The following is a 25,446-nucleotide window of genomic DNA, read 5'->3' as shown; positions in this document are numbered from 1 at the left end:
GGGAGCCTACAGAGGCGGCTGAATTGGTTTTCGCTATGATAGAGTCTGTAGAGGCCGGGACCGATTTTTACATGCTTTCTTGGGAAAGGGTTTAGTTATCATTATTATTCATGCCAACGTCTCCATGTAGTGGGTGAAAAGGACGCATTGGTGTGCTTATGCGGCTGACATTGTGTGTTCGTGTTTGTGTATTTGAAATAGTTAATAGTGTTTGCTATAAGTAAAATGAATCAGAGTATCATTGTCCGGCATTGAAACAGAGCGAGTTATTGACGAGCTTGAGTTTGACCGGTCCATCGCTCTCCCACTTTGTAAACAGCACGGTGTGTATTTATCAGTATGTGAAAGATATAATATCGCTTTGGGGCAACTTTTGTGGCTGTGTGAATGTATTGACCTGTGTGGCTGTGCTCTGCTTCAAAGACAGCACACAGTGTGTATGGTTTTATAAATGTATATGTGGGAGAGCGAAAAGTTGTGATTACATGTAAATATTGACAGACGCTTGGTCAAGTTTCTGACACTCTGGGTTGACTGTGTGTCTCACCGAGCAGGTCAGGAGGAGACAGTGACCATTGGAGTGGTGAGCCTAATTCTGAAACTAACAGACAGACGTAGCGGGGTGACTCAGGAGGAGGAGCCGTGAAACGTCATAAAAAGGGAGGTAAGCCTGTGTTTTAGGATAATGGCTGACGGCTCAACTGCGACACCTAGTGTGTCGAGAGGCTATAAGCCTCTGAAGGAGCAGCTGGAACAGCTGAAAAAAGCCATTCGCTTGGCTTCCCCTGGATCAGCAAAGCTAGCTGAGAGAGAGTGCAAAACAATGGAAGCTGAGCTAAGCAAGCTAATTGCTTCCCAACAGAGTGGAATGGATGACAAAATAGCCCTAAGCTTTGTGCTCAAAACAGAAGGAGAGACATGTGAACAGCAACTGGAACAGCTGGAAAAGGAGGCAGAGAGACGTTCAATTAACTGGAGAGCAAAAAGACAAATCAAGAAACTAAAGGAAACCCATGCAAAGTGCTGCAAGTGGATGTTCTTGTGTAACGGAGCATCTTCCTGGATGGAGGAGGATGACACAGGAGAAACAGGAGACATGGACAGCATAGTGGAGGCTTTAAAACAACTAAAAAAGCAAAATAAGAAGCTGGAGGACCAAATGAATCATTGGATTCCAAAACCAGGAGATGCTAACAGATATTACACACAGATATTACATCCTTGGGCCACATTATCAGCTAATGCCACAGGACAACCTTACATCATGCCCGTGATGACCCTTGGGGGAGGACAAGTTCATGGCCCAGATGGACAAACTGGAGTTGTACTTGGAGGAGTAGCGGATGTGGAATACATCAGCGCACCTCTAATTTTCCCCAAAGAAGGGTCTATGACAGCTAAATGTCAGTCCCACAGTGGGGGAGGGAGAGTGATAGCTTCAGCTGCAGATGAAGGCTCAACCTCGCCTCCCCGATTGCTTGAGATGGAAAATATGTCAGGCGCAGAAACAACAATGGAGGGACAGCCAAGCCAAAGTGGAGAAGTTGAACGGACCCCTACAATGGAGGACATGATATCACCGGAAGAAGGGATTGCACGACCAACTTTTATTGAGCTGCCGACACCGGCAAGAGCACAGCAGGCCCAGACCAGTAGGTCAAAAAAGTCCAAGACAACGGCCGACTCGGGAAACTGGAGAGGAGAAGTATTTGGACGGATGCTTGAAGCCCCACACGGGCTGTTGGAAGTATTAGATACACTGCAAGCCGTGAAAGACAGAGCGACGAAAGAAATAGCAGAAGAACAAAGTGGAAACGAGATGTCTTCATCAGAGGACGAGGAAGACAGAGACAGAGGAGGAGCTGAGTCAGAACCAAGTGTAGTTAGGAATCTTAGATCAAGACAGGTGAAAGAAGAGCAGGGACAGAGAAGGCCCATTTTCAGGAGCTTAAAAGGAAAGGGAAAGTTGAGACAGAGTAAAAAAGTAAGTAAGGAACAAGAAGCTACAGGTCCTCAGTATAATCTGCCCTTAGTAGCTGGCGCAAAACACGAACCAGTGTACCGCGCATACAAAGTAAGAGATTTGGAGGCATTGGTTAAACAACTTCCACCCATCACTGAGGGAGGAGCTAGGTGGTTGAGGGAATTGTGCAGGTTAACTGAAGGAGAGGAGCTTGCAATTGGTGATTTTCGTGCCACTGCCGCGCGTTGTATGCTCGGTGGTGGTTTGGCAGATGTAGAGGCCATAGCCCACACAACTCGCTATGCAAATGATCTGCCTTATCATGAAGTGCAAAGTGCTTTGTCTGACGCAGTCCGTGATAAGTACCCAACCCCTAACACTGGAGCTATACCTAAAATAATCTGGGACCCCCAAAACACACCTAGAGAGTTTTTAGAAAAAGCTAAAGAGCAGTGGTTGTCAGAAACAGGGACGCATCCAGGGAGAGAAGGTGAGCATCGGGCGTGGTTCCGTTCGGCGGTGCTGGCAGGGCTGCCCAACCAGGTCACAGCTGATTTAGAGAAAAATCCAGATTTTGCCGTAGCAGATTCGGTGCAGTGGGAAAGACATGTCTCACACCGGCTGCAGCTGGAGCAGGATATGGCGAACAGACAGAAAAAGGAGTTGGAGGAGGCTCAAACGTTGTTGCTAAAATTACAGCTAGCTGAAGCAAGAATCAAAGCTGGAGAGAAAAAGAAAGAGGAAAAAGAAAGTGTGAAGAAAATAATGATGGCTGCGCCCCAGCCTGGTCCTGGGCCCGAATGGCCAGATGATGGCCCGGGTCTCTGCCCTGATGACAGGTGGTCCGTCAATGCACCAAGGCAGCGCCAACCCACAGGGAATTGGGGAACCGGTGGATCGTACAGAGGGCGTGGAGGCTCACGGGGGGGGAGCACAAAGAGCTCGTGGAATAGGGAATCCCAGCAACACGCCTTGGAATGTCTGCTGGAGGTGTGGAGTAGAAGGTCACTGGACTAGAGATTGCCCAGAAACCGCTCAATACAGTCAAAAGCGAAGCTACCGACCCCAGGCACGTGGAGCTCCGAGAGGAGGAAATGGGTACCGGGGAGCACACCAAGCCCCAAACCCAAGTGCAGCGCCAGCCGCACAGTACCCAGTGGCTGACTGGGGGGAGGACCAGTACTGAAGGGGCCCGGAAAGACCAAACAGCATGGGAATGGCAGACCCTATGCTGTCAATGACTGTGGAAGGGACAGAATTGCCCTTCCTAGTGGACACTGGCAACATACTCAACATTGAAAGCAGCACCAGACAGTGCAACACTGTCCTGCCACACAGTTAATGTGGTGGGTTTTTCCGGGGTCCCAATGACTCTGCCACTGACCGGTCCAGCATTGACCAAGCTGGGCAAGCAAACTCTGAAACACGAATACGTGGTGTCATCACAAGTGCCAGTGAATCTCATGGGCAGGGACCTGCTCGTGAAGCTGGGCGCTACTATCATGTGCTCAGCAGATGGACTATCTGTTACTCTGCCAGGAGGACAGCATTTCCCGTGCCTGGGATCACACTCAAAAACTCAATATCTGCTTCAGGACTGTGAAAGAGCAAAAGCCGACATCTACTGGGGAAGGCTAGTTGAAGAAGACATTCTGAGACAATTTCAGCTGTGGAGACCCTGGATAATGAGCTTGGCAGTTTACTCCCCTCCACGTGACCCCTTCCATGTCACTTTGTTTCATGATAAAGATAATGACGACACCTATCGTGAAGCATTCCAGACTGATCTTGAAGGTCAGACTTGGAATGTGCAGACGCATAACATTTACGTCGGACCAGAAGGTGTAGCCGCGGCTGTAAAATTAACTGATGAACAACTGCCTTGGTATAATGTGGGAGAAGGTTCGACCCCTCACGTTACATTGGCGGTCCACCAGGGCCATGGAGCGGGTGACCTGGGCCCGATGGTCAGGCGGGCGCTGGACGACACAGGGTGGCAAAGCACCCAAATTCCACACCTGTTTTATGCACCAAATTGTAAGACCTATCGCATAACTTGTTTGAATACTGATGCAGTAGTTTTGGAGCATAAAGAAATTTCAAGAACACATGGTGAGGAGAGAGCGGACCATCCTGATGCAGTTGCTGAACTGTCAAGACTGCCTGACAGTCTATGGTCCAAAGGGCCCACGGACGTTGGCCTGGCTGCTTGTTCGCCTGTTCTGTTCCAGCTTAAGTCAGACACACCAGTTAACAGACCACAGTATAAACACAAACCTGAGGCTGAGGAAGGAATCACAGAAACAATTGACGGCCTGTTGAAAGTTGGGGTGTTAGAGCCATCCCACTCACTGTGGAACACACCAATTCTGCCAGTGGAAAAACATGGAACAGGAAAGTACCGCATGGCACATGATTTGAGAGCCATCAATGCAATGCTGCTCACTACCACTGCACCTGTACCAAACCCATACACAGCATTATCAGCAATCACGTGTGATCAGAAGTGGTTCACGTGTATTGACCTGGCAAATGCATTCTTTTGTCTTCCACTACATGAGTCACTCAGGGACATTTTTTCATTCACATACAGAGGTCAGCAATTCAGATACACACGCCTGCCACAAGGCTTTGCACTATCTCCAGGCATTTTTAACCAGGTGCTCAAAGAAGCCCTGTCATCATGTAATCTGCCTGATGAATGTACATTAATACAGTATGTTGATGATCTTCTCATTGCAGCCCCGTCAGCAGCGGTTTGCGCAGCAGCGTCACTCGTCGTGCTGAATAGGTTGGCAGAGTGCGGCTTCAAAGTGAGTAGAGAAAAGTTGCAGTTAGTCCGACCTGAGGTGACATTTTTGGGGCGGGTAATCGCACACAAATCAGTGGGCTTGATGAACACACACAGAGACCAAATTCTGACACACTCAAAACCGCGAACTGTGAGAGAAATGCTTTCTTTTCTTGGTTTAACAGGTTACAGCAGACAGTTCATTCCTGATTATGCAGGTAAAACTGCCCCTTTAAGGGGCCTAATGAAGCAAGTTGGCGTTCGAAATCTTAAAGCTGAGTTGTCTTGGACGCCTGACGCTGAGGCCGCATTTATCGAGGTAAAACAGTCTTTGTCAAGGGCTTCTGATCTGGCCACGCCAAATTATGATGAGCCATTCTATTTAGATGTTTCTGAAGCAAACTCCGTTGTAAATGGAGTTTTGTTTCAGAAAAAAGGGGGGAGGAGGGATGTACTCATGTATGTCAGCATAAAACTTCATCCAACAGAAGCAAGGCATCCCACATGCACACAACACGCCGCAGGGGTCGCCAGAGTCATTCAGAAAACAGCACATGTAGTGAGAGAGCACCCACTAAAAATACTCACTACACACAGCATAGTGGCATACGTGAACTCACAAGCATTTAGTATGTCACCACGGGCACAACAGAGATTGAGCAAAGTCTTAGAGGCCCCAAATCTAACATTCACACATGAAGGAGCAAACATGGCAGATTTAATGGGAGCAGGGGAACCCCATGACTGCGTCAGAAGAGCACAGGTTGAAGAAAAAATTAGAGAGGACCTGAAGGCAGAACCTATTCCTGGAGCTGAGGACTGGTTCACTGATGGATGTTGCCACAGAGACGAAGAAGGACTGAAAGCAGGATATGCGGTAGTCTGCAGAGTAGGAGAGGAGTATCAGGTCAAAGAAGCAGGAAGAATTGAGGGACAGCAGTCGGCACAGAGAGCTGAAGTGATAGCCCTAGCTCGAGCCTTGAGATTAGCTAAGAATAGGAGAGTGAACATCTACACTGACTCAGCGTATGCATTCGGAGCAGCTCATGTGGAGTTGGCTCAATGGAAAAGAGCAGGATTCAGAACAGCAACCAATGCACCTATCTGCCACAAAAGTGAAATGAAGGAACTGGAAAAGGCCTTGGCTGACCCAGATGAAGTGAGTATCATAAAATGCAAAGCGCACTCACAAGGAACCAGCATGGTGGCAAAAGGAAACCAGAAAGCAGATGAAGCCGCAAAAGAGGCGGCAGACTACAAAGGACGGAAACAAATGATACAGGTAACTGCAGAAGAGGAAGTATCCACTAACATGACGGAGGAAGTCAAACAGGCTCAGGAGGAGGCATCCCCAGAGGAAAAGGGGGTGTGGAAAAACAAAGGAGCCTGGCAGGATGGACACTTGTGGAGGGGGCCAGACGGGCGCCCCGTGTTGACAGCCAAAATGGCAAAACAGAAGGTGGAGGAGGCCCACGGACTTGCCCACGTGGGGGTAGCACAGATGGAGAGAAACTTGTGTCATTGGTGGCATCCTGAGTTGAAAGAAATGATAAGGGAAAAGGCCAGGATGTGTTTAATCTGTGGCGCACACAATCCCAAGCCAGCGGTCAAACCGGAAGTGGGTAAGTTTCGGAGGCCCGAGAGGCCGGGAGAGGAGATTGTTATTGATTTCACTGATATGATTGATTCAGGGCCTGGTGGTGTGAGATATTTGTTGGTGTGTGTAGATGCTCTGACCGGCTGGCCAGAGGCATGGGCCACAAAAAAGGAGGATGCTAAGACTGTCATTAAGTGTTTAATCAATCATTATATTCCCCGCCATGGGTTCCCCAAAAGAATTAGATCAGACAATGGAACCCATTTTAAAAATCAAGATTTGGCAAAAGTAGAAAAAATGTTGGGAGTTCAGCACAAATTTGGGACAGTCTATCATCCTCAATCTCAGGGGAAAGTAGAAAGGATGAACCTAAATTTGAAAAACAAATTGGCTAAAATCTGCGCGCAAACAGGGCTAAATTGGGTCTCAGCCCTGCCGGTTGCTTTGATGACCATAAGATGTTCTGTTAATCAATCCACAGGCTTCACACCGTACGAGCTGCAAACTGGGAGACAGTTTTCGGCCCCTTGGACGGTGGGCTCGGTGGGACAGGACACCAGAGGGAACAGGTCTCACGCAGACTATTGGAACGAGTTAAAGGCGCTGGTGTCCAGTTTCACCAAACAGGTGGCTTGTGAAAAGCCCACAGGAGGAGGAGAGGTCCCGGACGCAAAGGCAGTGTGGCTGAAGGTCATCAAACGCAAGTGGAAGGAACCCCGTTGGACTGGTCCATACGAGGTGTCGGCTCGGACGGCTACAGCGGTTCAGCTGAGAGGGAAAGGCGACGCCTGGTATCACTGGACGCAGTGGCGCATGAGGACTTGGTGGGGAAAAGTCAATCTCCACCCAACACAGGTGAAACTCAGAGGCAGAATAAACCCTCACACCTGTGCAACGGGCCAACCGGTGGTCTACCCGGGAGGTCGAAGAAAGAAGAGCAGCCTAGGAGGAAGTCGCCGCGCCAGCGAAAGGGAGCGGCACCAAACTGAGCATCTAAAAAGGGCTTTGAACTTTTTGCTACAACATAACTTACACACAACACCATGCCATCACAACAATCAGATACTCGTGACGAGAAAAGAGTTCAAAAGGCTATCACAATGTTCAATAATACTATAGGTTTAATGTCGATGATGTTTTTAATCACAGCTATATGTTTTTTGGTTTATTTTTTGCAGGCCGACAAGGGAAAACTGTCTGAGCACGGAGGTTAGGCCGGCCCGGCGCTGTTTGATACGCCACTTACACCACTCGTGATCCTTAGTGACTTCAGGCCGTGGGCGAGAACGAAGCGCGAGGTCTCTGGTAAAAAGGATGAGTGTCTCAGCACATACGGTGGAGTAGAATTAGATTATGTTAAGGGTTCCACAACTTCCTTCACGTTTGATCTGTGTGATGTTTTTAATTGTCAGGATGTAAGCAGTAGCTGGAGGGGACATAATGTGTGGGTCTGTTGGGACTATTCAGTGAGTACACACTGCGAAAGGGGAAATCGGCCTTATGACAGCTGGTGCCGTAATTGGGATCAGGTAAGGGGTTACACTGGGGAAAATTGGGAACCGCCAGAATTAGGACCAGAAAATGAGCTTAAACTTCAAAGGGACTACAGCCCATCTAAAAATCTGTTAACCTTATCATTAGGTAATTGGCGTTGGGAAAAACCTGTATATCTAATCTTGGGGGTGGAAACAGCTGGGGTTGATCCAAAAGTGTTAATTAAAGTTAATTTTCTAGAAAAGACTAATCCCAGGTCGCCAGGTAGAGAAGAAATGACAACACATGTGATTCCCAATCCAATGAACTCTGTTGCATCTTTTACAGGGCAAGAGGGGAGCGGGTCGTCGGAGGCTGGACCAGAGGAACAGGAACCAAAAGTTAGACAAGTCGTGTCGGTGGACTACAGCACGTTAAAACCTCAAGATCTGATTGAACGCGCCACCGGGTTCAGTGACAGCAACATCTGGCTGGACTGGATGGCCCAAAACGCTAAAGAACAGAAAGTGTCTAACTGTGTAGCTTGTGCTTCCGCAAGGCCGCGTTTATTTACTGAGCCAGCACCGCTGCATCCAGAGGATCAGTGGGGCTATAACTGCATGTTGCGAATGACTAGAGAAGTTGTTAATACGGGGAACTGCACTCTGTTGTCCAGTCTATTTCCCCCTATTGACAAACTCACGCGAGCAGGACCGTTTATGCCCAGAAAAGATAACTATACGTGTTTTACTTTTTCCACAGATAAAGTTAAATATCGACTAGGGGAAATCGATCCAAATTGGTGTTCGGTCACCCGGACGGGTAGGACCACCAACAATGTGAGTGATGCAGCCACCGTAATTGGAACATGGGCTAGAAGCGGGCTGTATTACTATTGCGGGCATAGGACTCTTCTGGTTCGTGTTCCTGTGGGGAGCGTGGGTACATGCGCAATGGTGAGACTAGGGGCGCCACTTATGCTAATTGGAAACCAGGTAAAAGCGATTCCACAACACAACACGCGCACATTGGCAGCTAAACGCAAAAGACACATTTTAATGAAGACAGGCTTTGATGGCACACATGCATACGACCCTAGGTTGAATTCCCCCACCTGGATTGACTCCATTGGAGTGCCCAGGGGAGTTCCAAATGAATTTAAACTCGCTGATCAAATAGCAGCCGGTTTTGAGAATATTCCAATAATCTCTGCTTTCTTTTCAGTGACCCCAAACAAGAACGTAGATAGGATAAATTATGTTCATTATAATGTGCTGAGACTCTCTAACCTCACCAAAGACGGCATGGAGGGGTTGGCGGAGCAGGTGGGTCCGACCTCGTTAATGGGCGTGCAGAATAGGATTGCCCTTGATATGGTATTGGCAGAAAAAGGGGACATCTGTTCCATGTTTGGCGATCAGTGCTGCACCTTCATTCCCAACAACACTGCTCCAGATGGCTCAGTGACTCGGGCTCTGGAGGGCCTAAAGAGCCTTTCTGAAACTATGCATGATCACTCAGGTATTGACAATCCGCTGGAGGGCTGGCTGACCTCAGTGTTCGGACGATGGAAGGGGCTTATTGTGTCGGTCATGCTGGCTTTATCTGTTTTGGTATGTATTATGGTTACCTGTTGTTGTTGTCTCATTCCTTGTGCCAGAAGAGTGTTAGTGATGATGTTTAGGAGGGCAGTGGAGCCTAGAGTTATCACTCCAATGTCCATGATGCCAATGATGTACGTAGGACCTGCTGTGTAGGCCAAGGAGTGACACAACCGTCAGTGTTATGACCTCTGGATTCTCCAGAGGTCAACAGAGGGAATTGTGGGATAAAAGGGGTGTTCTTTTTCTTTTCTTTTATTATTTTGTTATTTTATCATCGGCATTATTGAAACCTCAGAATCATATAATCATAATCATATAAGAATCATATAAGCAGCCTTTAATTAACCTTTGATTAAAGCTTTTGACATTACATTGACATTTGTATTACAGTGATGGTTATAACCTTAGGTTGATTTTCCATTTAGAAGTGCCAGAATAATCATATGCTCTTTCATTGCAGGTGTTACCATGATCATCTCATACATATTGCTGTTTGTTGCTCATCATAGAGTTGTGCTCAAATTAATAAGGGTTAAAAGCTACAGTCAGTGCGAATGTCTGGCTGATCTATGGAAGGGAAAGGCTTTGAGCATAGAAGGCCGCACGCGCTTACACAACACTGATATCAAGTTATTCTTTGTGATTCTGTGTTTAGTTATATCTTTTGTTATGTTTTAGTAGTGGCAATGGATTAAACAATATTCATTTAATATTACATACTTGATTTAGAGCATTACACACTGATCACCTTAACCAATCTGGAAATCCTTGTAGCTGCAATGTTGTGTCTCCGCAGGGGACAATTGGCTCCAGGAGATAGGCGGGAGTCAGTGCCTGTCCTCGGGAAGGAGAAAATGTTCTTTTGCTGTGTTGAATAAAATGGTCAACATTGATTGTATTGCACCTGTCATACGCATGAAGAGGCGTTCTAATACCCTGATTTCATAAAACTATTGTGATGTGATTTTTGGGGTGAGATCTGATGCTGTCTGCGCACGGTGTCCATCTCCCACGCGTGTGATCATTAAAATCATCGTTTGACTCAACCCGGCCGGACCAGTGTTGTTATTGTGGTTTTTCCTCTTGTATCCATCCCCAATATTTGAATCCGTAACAAGTCCCAACTCAAAACTCACTTGTTCAAAATAGCTTATCCCACATAACCTCTCCACTCTGCTCTTTTATTAGTTTATGTCTTATGCTTTTACCATTGTGTGAACTGCTTTCTTTTATGTTGCTTTTTCTTCTAATGTGTACAGTGACCTTGAGTGTTTTGAAAGGCGCTTTCAAATAAAATGTATTATTATTATCTTTGAAATATCTCAGTGTGACACTGATACTGTACATGAGTGTGGTAGGTTTTGAAAACAGCATCAGCAGAGTACACAGCAAAGGGGAAAGGAACAATTGTTCCTTTCAAATTTTATACAAAACATCCAATCCTGGATCATATCCATATCCACTTAGGATTGAGTGATCCAAATACACCACATTGTGACAATAACCACGGCATAGCAGCTGATGAGCAGCAGATAGATACTGCTCATGGCACCACTGGTGCAACTAGACTTGCAGTCAAGACCGCCTAAACCAAGACCAAGACCAGAGGGTATCGAGACCAAGACAAGACTAAGAACAAGTCGAGACGAAGTCGAGACGAGACCAAGACCGAGACCAAGACCAAGACAGACAAAAAAGTCTTTAAACTGCAGCCAGATGCTGCTTCGTTTACGGGTGTCAGGCATATTTATGTGTTTTTGCTTTCGCACAGCCCTCCTCACCACTGTCTACTGTCTCACTCACTTACTGAGAGGACAGACGCACCCTCCACTTGACTGTCGCGAAATGCAGATCCAAAAGCAACAACATGGCAGGTCAAGAGACAACAGCAGTATCCTGAGCAGCGAGGGGTCCAGCAGCAACAGCAGTATGTGCAAAAGGCATCAGCAAGGAGAAAACACCATCATCATGACTGGATGGATGGAGATGCAATGGACTGCTGCAAGGGGGGAGACGAGACTTCAGTGGAAGGAGGGGGAGGAGACATGGAAGAACGCTGTTGTTTAGTGTGGGAGATCAAATTGGGCTAAGGAACCTGGGGAGGAAAAGCGACTGCCTTTGAGTGGAGAATTGAAAAGTGTCTGAAACACTGCAAGGAGGAGAGGCACACAAAAATCACACACACAAACAGAAAATGCATTAATCCTATTAAGACATATACACATGCAATGAAGACCAGATAACATCTTAAGCATGCCTTTCTGTTTTATCATCTTGTCCAGTTCACTTAGTGGGATGAGAGGTGATATGTAAACTAGTGGACTAGTATTATGTTAGGAAAGATGATTGAATGATAGCAGGTGTAAACAGAATGCTGTAGAGAGGGTTTAAAATGGGTGGCACTAATAGATTCTGGGTTCTGATGTGTGGGGGAGGTTTTACCATGACACACACCTGCTTACATGGGAAGAAACTCATTATCTAATAGAACAGCAGTGTTATGTGGTGTGTGTGGCTGATGGATGAATGTTTTGGGGATTTATCTGGCTGAGGCATTTTCTTTTGTTACCAAGTTGAACCTGCCAATTAGTTTTGGTTTGAATTACCCTTCCAAGATGAAGAGCATGCTTAGATATGTCCTAACTAGGCCTTCCTGTCTGTTTGTTTTTTTACTTTCACAGTGCACTGAAAGTTTTGTTTGGTCATGCAACACGCAGCACCTGTACATAAAAGGCCAAAGCAGACTGTACTTCCTCAGAAGGCTGAGGTCCTTCAACATCTGCAGGAAGCTCCTGAGGATGTTTTATCAGTCGGTGGTTGCAGGAGTACTGTTCTATGCTGTGGTGTGCTGGGGGAGCAGCACAGCAAAGGACTCATCCAGGCTGGAAAAACCAATCAGGAAGGCTGGCTCTGTGGTCGGCATGAAGCTGGACACTTTGGTGACAGTGGCAGAGAAAAGGACATTAAAGAAACTGATGGACATTATGGAAAATGCTGGGCATCCTCTGCACGTGCTCGGAAATAATCAGAGGAGCCTATTCAGCGACAGGTTGCTTCTCTCAAAGTCAAGAACCAACAGGCTTAAAAACTCCTTTGTCCCACACGCCATCAAACTGTTTAACTCCTCGTTGGAGGGGAGAGGGAGGGGAGACAGGAGGACAAAGGCGAGTGGGAACAACTGAGCTGTAGTGCCTTTTCACTGTGCAATATTTGCAATATTTTTTTATATTTGACCTTTTTTGTGGGGCAAATAATATTGACAGCAGTCATTTTGAGTTTTTCTGAAATGATTCTGTTCTTGTGTACAAAATATTGAAAAAAAATTAAGCTATAGGGAAATCCTCTGGTTGAAAATCCTGTTTAAAAAAGCACTTGGGACAATTGTGTTGGTGACAGCTTTTGTTATAATATCAATAATATTTCTATGAATATGGGATACTGTTACATGTTTGCATAGACTTTTGTGGAATATGGAGACACTCCTGGCATTATATGAGCAAAGTGAGACTCATTTTTTAGGGTTGGTGGAGATGAGTGTGAAGATCCAAACAATCCCTGTCAGTGATGGAGAAGCTTTGATGAAAATATTTGGTAAAAAGTTCACCAGCATGAAGGAAATGAAGTTTCAAACTTTCCTTAGGAGGAGCCCAGCACGCCTGCTTAAAGAAACGTAAGTGTGGCGATGTGGATGCTTGCAGCGACTGCTGTATAGAGGCCATCCTGCTACACATGAAACACATCAGAGTCATAATTGTTATTTTAGTCACGTGTTTGTTTATTATCCTTATTGTTTTATCTGGGACTGTTTGCAGACATCTCAGAGAGAGGAGACACCAGCATCTGAACAGAGACTCAAACCAGCAACCTGCAGCTCCCTGCTTGGCTGCTCCAGTTTTCTCCTCACTCATGTTGCCCACCAGTGATTTCTAGCTGCCCACCCACACAGCAGGCTAGAATATGCGCTGAGCCTCAGCACCCAATACTTGGACATGTTTTCTTTATTAAACAATGAACCAGACCCCAAAAAGTAAACAGCTGTCATTGCTAGGCAACGGGAGCAGCATTTGGAGATGCAGCACCTGACATTCCTGACCATGTGGGCGGAGCATGCATGAAATGGAATGTTTAGTAGAACTGTGCAACACAAGCACTTAGTTACAGCATGTTTCATTGTATCCAGACACAGCTAGAGACACATCTACAGCAGCATCTCTGTGCAGGACAAACGACAGTTGACGAAGAAACATCGAAAACTTCACTTCACTCCTCTACAAAACGTTGGTTCCTTTGTTTAAAAGGCCAAAATGAATGAAGGGAGATGGAGAAGAGGATCGACGAGTGCTTCACCTCACAATACAGTACAGCTGATTCATTTTAAATTTCAAATGATACAGGCTGAAAATGTCAAATTAAAAGAAGAGGCAGAAAAATCAAGAGGAGAAGCTAAAAATTCAAAGTTTGAAACTGAAGTAGTATTGCAGGAATTACTGGATGTGGGTCTCAAACTTAAAGGAGAGAAGATGAGAAAACAACAGGCAGAAAACGAGAATGAAAACATGAAGAAGAACTGTTGGAAGCTCAAAAAGCATTGGAGGAAGAGAAAAGCACAGCACAAGAAGCCAAAAATAAATATCAAACTGCAAAGAAGGAGGCAGGAAATGTGATGCAGGAATTACAGGAGGTGCAGGAAGCTTTTGAAGAGGAAAAAAGGAAAATGCAGTTGGAAACACAAGAAGCTGCAAATGTAATGGCTGAAGCTGAAACACTAAGGAAGGAATTACTGCATGTGAAGCAACAACTTGAAGAGGAGAAAAAATGTAAACGCGAGGCAGAAAATGAGATTGAAAATATGAAGAAAGAATTGTTGGAAGCTCAAAAAGTGTTGGAGGAAGAGAAAATTAAAATACAGGAAGCAAAGAAAGAAATGGAAGATACAAAGAGTTACACTCAAAACATGAAGAAGGAACTGATGAAAGTGCAAGAGGAACTTGCAGAAGAGAAAATTGAGTTGAAGGTATTCAAGAAAGAAACGACGGTGAGCAAGAAAGGCTGCAAAGATGAACTTAAAGAAATACAAAAGCACAAAAAGGAAGCTAAAGAGCTCCTCAAACACGAAGGGAAACTGGCCAAACAGCAGCTGAAAGAAACATTTAAAGATGCCGAGGAGCAGCTCAACAAAACCTTAAAAGAGCTGAAGGCAAAAGAAAAGCAAGCCGAGGACAGGAGGGGATTCTGGAGCAGACTGCTGAGAAAGAACTGACCCAGCAGCATCTTCCTCCTTCCCCCTCTCTCAACCTTTCTTTCACAAAAATCCCCCCAAACTTTACTTGGGACGTTTGTTTGTTTTTTAAAAACTCTATTCTGAATACATGTACTGACATACAAAAATAAAATTGCCATAACTTGACCTCATGTTGCCTGCTTCTTTTCTTGTGTGTCTGTGGATGTAAAACAGTAACACACTTTCTGCTCTGTGTGTTTTTAATTGTAAATAAATGCAATATATCTTCATTTTAAAAACTTCTGCTCTAAATCTTTTTTTAGCAAAATGCTTTTTTTGCCCCTTCCTGATTTCTTATGTTTTAACATGTTTGTTACATTTACATGTTTCCCATTTCAAGTGTTAACACAGATGGTCAGAGACAGAGGTTTGGACAGCTCTTTCCCTTTATTTGTATTTATTCAGGTTCTTTTTATACTCAAAAATCCATCCACAAGCTCCAACGCGTCCAGAACTCTGCTGCCTGTATCGTCACCAGGACCCCTTCTATCCACCACATCACTCCTGTCCTGCAGCAGCTTCACTGGCTCCCGGTCAAATATCGCATCAATTTCAAAATACTCTTGCACACATTTAAGGCTATTCATCATCTCTCCCCTCCATATCTCTCTGATCTGGTTAAGATCACCGCCCCATCTGGTTGTCTCAGATCTACTTCTTCCCTTTCACTCTCCGTCCCCTCCCCCCGTCTTGCCACCATGGGGAGCAGGGCTTTCAGCTGCTCTGCTCCACGACTCTGGAATTCCCGACCTCCTGATTTAAGAAACATCTCTTCCTTCTCTCTCTTTAAGTCCCAACTCAAAACTCACTTGTTCAAAATAGCTTATCCCACATAACCTCTCCACTCTGCTCTTTTATTAGTTTATGTCTTATGCTTTTACCATTGTGTGAACTGCTTGCTTTTATGTTGCTTTTTCTTCTAATGTGTACAGTGACCTTGAGTGTTTTGAAAGGCGCTTTCAAATAAAATGTATTATTATTATCTTTGAAATATCTCAGTGTGACACTGATACTGTACATGAGTGTGGTAGGTTTTGAAAACAGCATCAGCAGAGTACACAGCAAAGGGGAAAGGAACAATTGTTCCTTTCAAATTTTATACAAAACATCCAATCCTGGATCATATCCATATCCACTTAGGATTGAGTGATCCAAATACACCACATTGTGACAATAACCACGGCATAGCAGCTGATGAGCAGCAGATAGATACTGCTCATGGCACCACTGGTGCAACTAGACTTGCAGTCAAGACCGCCTAAACCAAGACCAAGACCAGAGGGTATCGAGACCAAGACAAGACTAAGAACAAGTCGAGACGAAGTCGAGACGAGACCAAGACCAAGATGAGACGAAGTCGAGACGAGACCAAGACCAAGACCTAGACAGACAAAAAAGTCTTTAAACTGCAGCCAGATGCTGCTTCGTTTACGGGTGTCAGGCATATTTATGTGTTTTTGCTTTCGCACAGCCCTCCTCACCACTGTCTACTGTCTCACTCACTTACTGAGAGGACAGACGCACCCTCCACTTGACTGTCGCGAAATGCAGATCCTAAAGCAACAACATGGCAGGTCAAGAGACAACAGCAGTATCCTGAGCAGCGAGGGGTCCAGCAGCAACAGCAGTATGTGCAAAAGGCATCAGCAAGGAGAAAACACCATCATCATGACTGGATGGATGGAGATGCAATGGACTGCTGCAAGGGGGGAGACGAGACTTCAGTGGAAGGAGGGGGAGGAGACATGGAAGAACGCTGTTGTTTAGTGTGGGAGATCAAATTGGGCTAAGGAACCTGGGGAGGAAAAGCGACTGCCTTTGAGTGGAGAATTGAAAAGTGTCTGAAACACTGCAAGGAGGAGAGGCACACAAAAATCACACACACAAACAGAAAATGCATTAATCCTATTAAGACATATACACATGCAATGAAGACCAGATAACATCTTAAGCATGCCTTTCTGTTTTATCATCTTGTCCAGTTCACTTAGTGGGATGAGAGGTGATATGTAAACTAGTGGACTAGTATTATGTTAGGAAAGATGATTGAATGATAGCAGGTGTAAACAGAATGCTGTAGAGAGGGTTTAAAATGGGTGGCACTAATAGATTCTGGGTTCTGATGTGTGGGGGAGGTTTTACCATGACACACACCTGCTTACATGGGAAGAAACTCATTATCTAATAGAACAGCAGTGTTATGTGGTGTGTGTGGCTGATGGATGAATGTTTTGGGGATTTATCTGGCTGAGGCATTTTCTTTTGTTACCAAGTTGAACCTGCCAATTAGTTTTGGTTTGAATTACCCTTCCAAGATGAAGAGCATGCTTAGATATGTCCTAACTAGGCCTTCCTGTCTGTTTGTTTTTTTACTTTCACAGTGCACTGAAAGTTTTGTTTGGTCATGCAACACGCAGCACCTGTACATAAAAGGCCAAAGCAGACTGTACTTCCTCAGAAGGCTGAGGTCCTTCAACATCTGCAGGAAGCTCCTGAGGATGTTTTATCAGTCGGTGGTTGCAGGAGTACTGTTCTATGCTGTGGTGTGCTGGGGGAGCAGCACAGCAAAGGACTCATCCAGGCTGGAAAAACCAATCAGGAAGGCTGGCTCTGTGGTCGGCATGAAGCTGGACACTTTGGTGACAGTGGCAGAGAAAAGGACATTAAAGAAACTGATGGACATTATGGAAAATGCTGGGCATCCTCTGCACGTGCTCGGAAATAATCAGAGGAGCCTATTCAGCGACAGGTTGCTTCTCTCAAAGTCAAGAACCAACAGGCTTAAAAACTCCTTTGTCCCACACGCCATCAAACTGTTTAACTCCTCGTTGGAGGGGAGAGGGAGGGGAGACAGGAGGACAAAGGCGAGTGGGAACAACTGAGCTGTAGTGCCTTTTCACTGTGCAATATTTGCAATATTTTTTTATATTTGACCTTTTTTGTGGGGCAAATAATATTGACAGCAGTCATTTTGAGTTTTTCTGAAATGATTCTGTTCTTGTGTACAAAATATTGAAAAAAAATTAAGCTATAGGGAAATCCTCTGGTTGAAAATCCTGTTTAAAAAAGCACTTGGGACAATTGTGTTGGTGACAGCTTTTGTTATAATATCAATAATATTTCTATGAATATGGGATACTGTTACATGTTTGCATAGACTTTTGTGGAATATGGAGACACTCCTGGCATTATATGAGCAAAGTGAGACTCATTTTTTAGGGTTGGTGGAGATGAGTGTGAAGATCCAAACAATCCCTGTCAGTGATGGAGAAGCTTTGATGAACATATTTGGTAAAAAGTTCACCAGCATGAAGGAAATGAAGTTTCAAACTTTCCTTAGGAGGAGCCCAGCACGCCTGCTTAAAGAAACGTAAGTGTGGCGATGTGGATGCTTGCAGCGACTGCTGTATAGAGGCCATCCTGCTACACATGAAACACATCAGAGTCATAATTGTTATTTTAGTCACGTGTTTGTTTATTATCCTTATTGTTTTATCTGGGACTGTTTGCAGACATCTCAGAGAGAGGAGACACCAGCACCTGAACAGAGACTCAAACCAGCAACCTGCAGCTCCCTGCTTGGCTGCTCCAGTTTTCTCCTCACTCATGTTGCCCACCAGTGATTTCTAGCTGCCCACCCACACAGCAGGCTAGAATATGCGCTGAGCCTCAGCACCCAATACTTGGACATGTTTTCTTTATTAAACAATGAACCAGACCCCAAAAAGTAAACAGCTGTCATTGCTAGGCAACGGGAGCAGCATTTGGAGATGCAGCACCTGACATTCCTGACCATGTGGGCGGAGCATGCATGAAATGGAATGTTTAGTAGAACTGTGCAACACAAGCACTTAGTTACAGCATGTTTCATTGTATCCAGACACAGCTAGAGACACATCTACAGCAGCATCTCTGTGCAGGACAAACGACAGTTGACGAAGAAACATCGAAAACTTCACTTCACTCCTCTACAAAACGTTGGTTCCTTTGTTTAAAAGGCCAAAATGAATGAAGGGAGATGGAGAAGAGGATCGACGAGTGCTTCACCTCACAATACAGTACAGCTGATTCATTTTAAATTTCAAATGATACAGGCTGAAAATGTCAAATTAAAAGAAGAGGCAGAAAAATCAAGAGGAGAAGCTAAAAATTCAAAGTTTGAAACTGAAGTAGTATTGCAGGAATTACTGGATGTGGGTCTCAAACTTAAAGGAGAGAAGATGAGAAAACAACAGGCAGAAAACGAGAATGAAAACATGAAGAAGAACTGTTGGAAGCTCAAAAAGCATTGGAGGAAGAGAAAAGCACAGCACAAGAAGCCAAAAATAAATATCAAACTGCAAAGAAGGAGGCAGGAAATGTGATGCAGGAATTACAGGAGGTGCAGGAAGCTTTTGAAGAGGAAAAAAGGAAAATGCAGTTGGAAACACAAGAAGCTGCAAATGTAATGGCTGAAGCTGAAACACTAAGGAAGGAATTACTGCATGTGAAGCAACAACTTGAAGAGGAGAAAAAATGTAAACGCGAGGCAGAAAATGAGATTGAAAATATGAAGAAAGAATTGTTGGAAGCTCAAAAAGTGTTGGAGGAAGAGAAAATTAAAATACAGGAAGCAAAGAAAGAAATGGAAGATACAAAGAGTTACACTCAAAACATGAAGAAGGAACTGATGAAAGTGCAAGAGGAACTTGCAGAAGAGAAAATTGAGTTGAAGGTATTCAAGAAAGAAACGACGGTGAGCAAGAAAGGCTGCAAAGATGAACTTAAAGAAATACAAAAGCACAAAAAGGAAGCTAAAGAGCTCCTCAAACACAAAGGGAAACTGGCCAAACAGCAGCTGAAAGAAACATTTAAAGATGCCGAGGAGCAGCTCAACAAAACCTTAAAAGAGCTGAAGGCAAAAGAAAAGCAAGCCGAGGACAGGAGGGGATTCTGGAGCAGACTGCTGAGAAAGAACTGACCCAGCAGCATCTTCCTCCTTCCCCCTCTCTCAACCTTTCTTTCACAAAAATCCCCCCAAACTTTACTTGGGACGTTTGTTTGTTTTTTAAAAACTCTATTCTGAATACATGTACTGACATACAAAAATAAAATTGCCATAACTTGACCTCATGTTGCCTGCTTCTTTTCTTGTGTGTCTGTGGATGTAAAACAGTAACACACTTTCTGCTCTGTGTGTTTTTAATTGTAAATAAATGCAATATATCTTCATTTTAAAAACTTCTGCTCTAAATCTTTTTTTAGCAAAATGCTTTTTTTGCCCCTTCCTGATTTCTTATGTTTTAACATGTTTGTTACATTTACATGTTTCCCATTTCAAGTGTTAACACAGATGGTCAGAGACAGAGGTTTGGACAGCTCTTTCCCTTTATTTGTATTTATTCAGGTTCTTTTTATACTCAAAAATCCATCCACAAGCTCCAACGCGTCCAGAACTCTGCTGCCTGTATCATCACCAGGACCCCTTCTATCCACCACATCACTCCTGTCCTGCAGCAGCTTCACTGGCTCCCGGTCAAATATCGCATCAATTTCAAAATACTCTTGCACACATTTAAGGCTATTCATCATCTCTCCCCTCCATATCTCTCTGATCTGGTTAAGATCACCGCCCCATCTGGTTGTCTCAGATCTACTTCTTCCCTTTCACTCTCCGTCCCCTCCCCCCGTCTTGCCACCATGGGGAGCAGGGCTTTCAGCTGCTCTGCTCCACGACTCTGGAATTCCCGACCTCCTGATTTAAGAAACATCTCTCCCTTCTCTCTCTTTAAGTCCCAACTCAAAACTCACTTGTTCAAAATAGCTTATCCCACATAACCTCTCCACTCTGCTCTTTTATTAGTTTATGTCTTATGCTTTTACCATTGTGTGAACTGCTTGCTTTTATGTTGCTTTTTATTCTAATGTGTACAGTGACCTTGAGTGTTTTGAAAGGCGCTTTCAAATAAAATGTATTATTATTATCTTTGAAATATCTCAGTGTGACACTGATACTGTACATGAGTGTGGTAGGTTTTGAAAACAGCATCAGCAGAGTACACAGCAAAGGGGAAAGGAACAATTGTTCCTTTCAAATTTTATACAAAACATCCAATCCTGGATCATATCCATATCCACTATGGATTGAGTGATCCAAATACACCACATTGTGACAATAACCACGGCATAGCAGCTGATGAGCAGCAGATAGATACTGCTCATGGCACCACTGGTGCAACTAGACTTGCAGTCAAGACCGCCTAAACCAAGACCAAGACCAGAGGGTATCGAGACCAAGACAAGACTAAGAACAAGTCGAGACGAAGTCGAGACGAGACCAAGAGCAAGATGAGACGAAGTCGAGACGAGACCAAGACCAAGACAGACAAAAAAGTCTTTAAACTGCAGCCAGATGCTGCTTCGTTTACGGGTGTCAGGCATATTTATGTGTTTTTGCTTTCGCACAGCCCTCCTCACCACTGTCTACTGTCTCACTCACTTACTGAGAGGACAGACGCACCCTCCACTTGACTGTCGCGAAATGCAGATCCAAAAGCAACAACATGGCAGGTCAAGAGACAACAGCAGTATCCTGAGCAGCGAGGGGTCCAGCAGCAACAGCAGTATGTGCAAAAGGCATCAGCAAGGAGAAAACACCATCATCATGACTGGATGGATGGAGATGCAATGGACTGCTGCAAGGGGGGAGACGAGACTTCAGTGGAAGGAGGGGGAGGAGACATGGAAGAACGCTGTTGTTTAGTGTGGGAGATCAAATTGGGCTAAGGAACCTGGGGAGGAAAAGCGACTGCCTTTGAGTGGAGAATTGAAAAGTGTCTGAAACACTGCAAGGAGGAGAGGCACACAAAAATCACACACACAAACAGAAAATGCATTAATCCTATTAAGACATATACACATGCAATGAAGACCAGATAACATCTTAAGCATGCCTTTCTGTTTTATCATCTTGTCCAGTTCACTTAGTGGGATGAGAGGTGATATGTAAACTAGTGGACTAGTATTATGTTAGGAAAGATGATTGAATGATAGCAGGTGTAAACAGAATGCTGTAGAGAGGGTTTAAAATGGGTGGCACTAATAGATTCTGGGTTCTGATGTGTGGGGGAGGTTTTACCATGACACACACCTGCTTACATGGGAAGAAACTCATTATCTAATAGAACAGCAGTGTTATGTGGTGTGTGTGGCTGATGGATGAATGTTTTGGGGATTTATCTGGCTGAGGCATTTTCTTTTGTTACCAAGTTGAACCTGCCAATTAGTTTTGGTTTGAATTACCCTTCCAAGATGAAGAGCATGCTTAGATATGTCCTAACTAGGCCTTCCTGTCTGTTTGTTTGTTTACTTTCACAGTGCACTGAAAGTTTTGTTTGGTCATGCAACACGCAGCACCTGTACATAAAAGGCCAAAGCAGACTGTACTTCCTCAGAAGGCTGAGGTCCTTCAACATCTGCAGGAAGCTCCTGAGGATGTTTTATCAGTCGGTGGTTGCAGGAGTACTGTTCTATGCTGTGGTGTGCTGGGGGAGCAGCACAGCAAAGGACTCATCCAGGCTGGAAAAACCAATCAGGAAGGCTGGCTCTGTGGTCGGCATGAAGCTGGACACTTTGGTGACAGTGGCAGAGAAAAGGACATTAAAGAAACTGATGGACATTATGGAAAATGCTGGGCATCCTCTGCACGTGCTCGTAAATAATCAGAGGAGCCTATTCAGCGACAGGTTGCTTCTCTCAAAGTCAAGAACCCACAGGCTTAAAAACTCCTTTGTCCCACACGCCATCAAACTGTTTAACTCCTCGTTGGAGGGGAGAGGGAGGGGAGACAGGAGGACAAAGGCGAGTGGGAACAACTGAGCTGTAGTGCCTTTTCACTGTGCAATATTTGCAATATTTTTTTATATTTGACCTTTTTTGTGGGGCAAATAATATTGACACCAGTCATTTTGAGTTCTTCTGAAATGATTCTGTTGTTGTGTACAAAATATTGAAAAAAAATTAAGCTATAGGGAAATCCTCTGGTTGAAAATCCTGTTTAAAAAAGCACTTGGGACAATTGTGTTGGTGACAGCTTTTGTTATAATATCAATAATATTTCTATGAATATGGGATACTGTTACATGTTTGCATAGACTTTTGTGGAATATGGAGACACTCCTGGCATTATATGAGCAAAGTGAGACTCATTTTTTAGGGTTGGTGGAGATGAGTGTGAAGATCCAAACAATCCCTGTCAGTGATGGAGAAGCTTTGATGAAAATATTTGGTAAAAAGTTCACCAGCATGAAGGAAATGAAGTTTCAAACTTTCCTTAGGAGGAGCCCAGCACGCCTGCTTAAAGAAACGTAAGTGTGGCGATGTGGATGCTTGCAGCGACTGCTGTATAGAGGCCATCCTGCTACACATGAAACACATCAGAGTCATAATTGTTATTTTAGTCACGTGTTTGTTTATTATCCTTATTGTTTTATCTGGGACTGTTTGCAGACATCTCAGAGAGAGGAGACACCAGCATCTGAACAGAGACTCAAACCAGCAACCTGCAGCTCCCTGCTTGGCTGCTCCAGTTTTCTCCTCACTCATGTTGCCCACCAGTGATTTCTAGCTGCCCACCCACACAGCAGGCTAGAATATGCGCTGAGCCTCAGCACCCAATACTTGGACATGTTTTCTTTATTAAACAATGAACCAGACCCCAAAAAGTAAACAGCTGTTATTGCTAGGCAACGGGAGCAGCATTTGGAGATGCAGCACCTGACATTCCTGACCATGTGGGCGGAGCATGCATGAAATGGAATGTTCAGTAGAACTGTGCAACACAAGCACTTAGTTACAGCATGTTTCATTGTATCCAGACACAGCTAGAGACACATCTACAGCAGCATCTCTGTGCAGGACAAACGACAGTTGACGAAGAAACATCGAAAACTTCACTTCACTCCTCTACAAAACGTTGGTTCCTTTGTTTAAAAGGCCAAAATGAATGAAGGGAGATGGAGAAGAGGATCGGCGAGTGCTTCACCTCACAATACAGTACAGCTGATTCATTTTAAATTTCAAATGATACAGGCTGAAAATGTCAAATTAAAAGAAGAGGCAGAAAAATCAAGAGGAGAAGCTAAAAATTCAAAGTTTGAAACTGAAGTAGTATTGCAGGAATTACTGCATGTGGGTCTCAAACTTAAAGGAGAGAAGATGAGAAAACAACAGGCAGAAAACGAGAATCAAAACATGAAGAAAGAACTGTTGGAAGCTCAAAAAGCATTGGAGGAAGAGAAAAGCACAGCACAAGAAGCCAAAAATAAATATCAAACTGCAAAGAAGGAGGCAGGAAATGTGATGCAGGAATTACAGGAGGTGCAGGAAGCTTTTGAAGAGGAAAAAAGGAAAATGCAGTTGGAAACACAAGAAGCTGCAAATGTAATGGCTGAAGCTGAAACACTAAGGAAGGAATTACTGCATGTGAAGCAACAACTTGAAGAGGAGAAAAAATGTAAACACGAGGCAGAAAATGAGATTGAAAATATGAAGAAAGAATTGTTGGAAGCTCAAAAAGTGTTGGAGGAAGAGAAAATTAAAATATAGGAAGCAAAGAAAGAAATGGAAGATACAAAGAGTTACACTCAAAACATGAAGAAGGAACTGATGAAAGTGCAAGAGGAACTTGCAGAAGAGAAAATTGAGTTGAAGGTATTCAAGAAAGAAACGACGGTGAGCAAGAAAGGCTGCAAAGATGAACTTAAAGAAATACAAAAGCACAAAAAGGAAGCTAAAGAGCTCCTCAAACACAAAGGGAAACTGGCCAAACAGCAGCTGAAAGTGTTTTGTGCCCACCTTATTACTAAATTAGGCAGAGCACTCTGAATTGAATCAGGACATAAAGCACGGTCTTTATGTTGCTTTATTGAACACTGTCCATCTTACAACTAGCCACTTAACGGGGCTTCCTCCGGACAACAACATCCGGTTCAAAGGTCATCACCTTAAGACATAGCCATATCAATACATGACATCCCCCTTTTCCTTAGACTCAAACTTTAGTTGTAATAACTTTGATGTCTTTTTTTTTTTTTTCCAACATTGAACATTCTCTCTTGTCTTACTTTCTAACAATTATATTATCTAACTGTCTCACCACACATGTATCTTTCTTTTTTCAATATATACATGTCGACATACACATATGAACTTGAAACTTGCCAAATTTAAGGTACCTCTCCACCTTAACATATTATAGTTCATTTCACCACAAAATCACGAAACCTCTCGGGTATCTTTTTAGCCCTCTGTGATCTACTTGGTCTCTCTGGCCCCTGGGAGCCCTCTTGTGGTGTTGGAGTGAAGGTGTCAGTCTTTGTGGGTGTTTCACCTTCCTCCCTTTCAGGTATTGTGTCATAGTGTCCTTCTCTGGTCTCATTTGTCTCGTATTTCTTCACATGTGTGGTATTCCGGTGATAGCGAGCTCCTGTTGGTGATTCAATAATGACTTGGTTTCCAGTTCTGCTTACAATTTTGTGTGGTGTTGCGTTGAATGGTGTTGTAAACTTGTCCACTTTGTCTTGTTGAACCAGCACTGTGTCTCCCGAGTCAACTTTTGAATACTCAGCTCCCCTTCGTTCATCAGCATAAATCTTTGATTTTCCTTTCTGTTCAGCGTCTCTGTCACGCACGTCCAACTCCGTTGTTTTTGCCTCACTGATGCTCGGTAACTTTCCTCTCATTTTGCGGTTGAACAGG

The sequence above is a fragment of the Perissodus microlepis genome, chromosome 3 (assembly GCF_051167445.1).
Source record: "Perissodus microlepis isolate ML-2025 ecotype Zambia chromosome 3, ASM5116744v1, whole genome shotgun sequence".
Classification (NCBI taxonomy): domain Eukaryota; kingdom Metazoa; phylum Chordata; class Actinopteri; order Cichliformes; family Cichlidae; genus Perissodus; species Perissodus microlepis.
Note: the sequence above shows the minus strand (reverse complement) of the source record.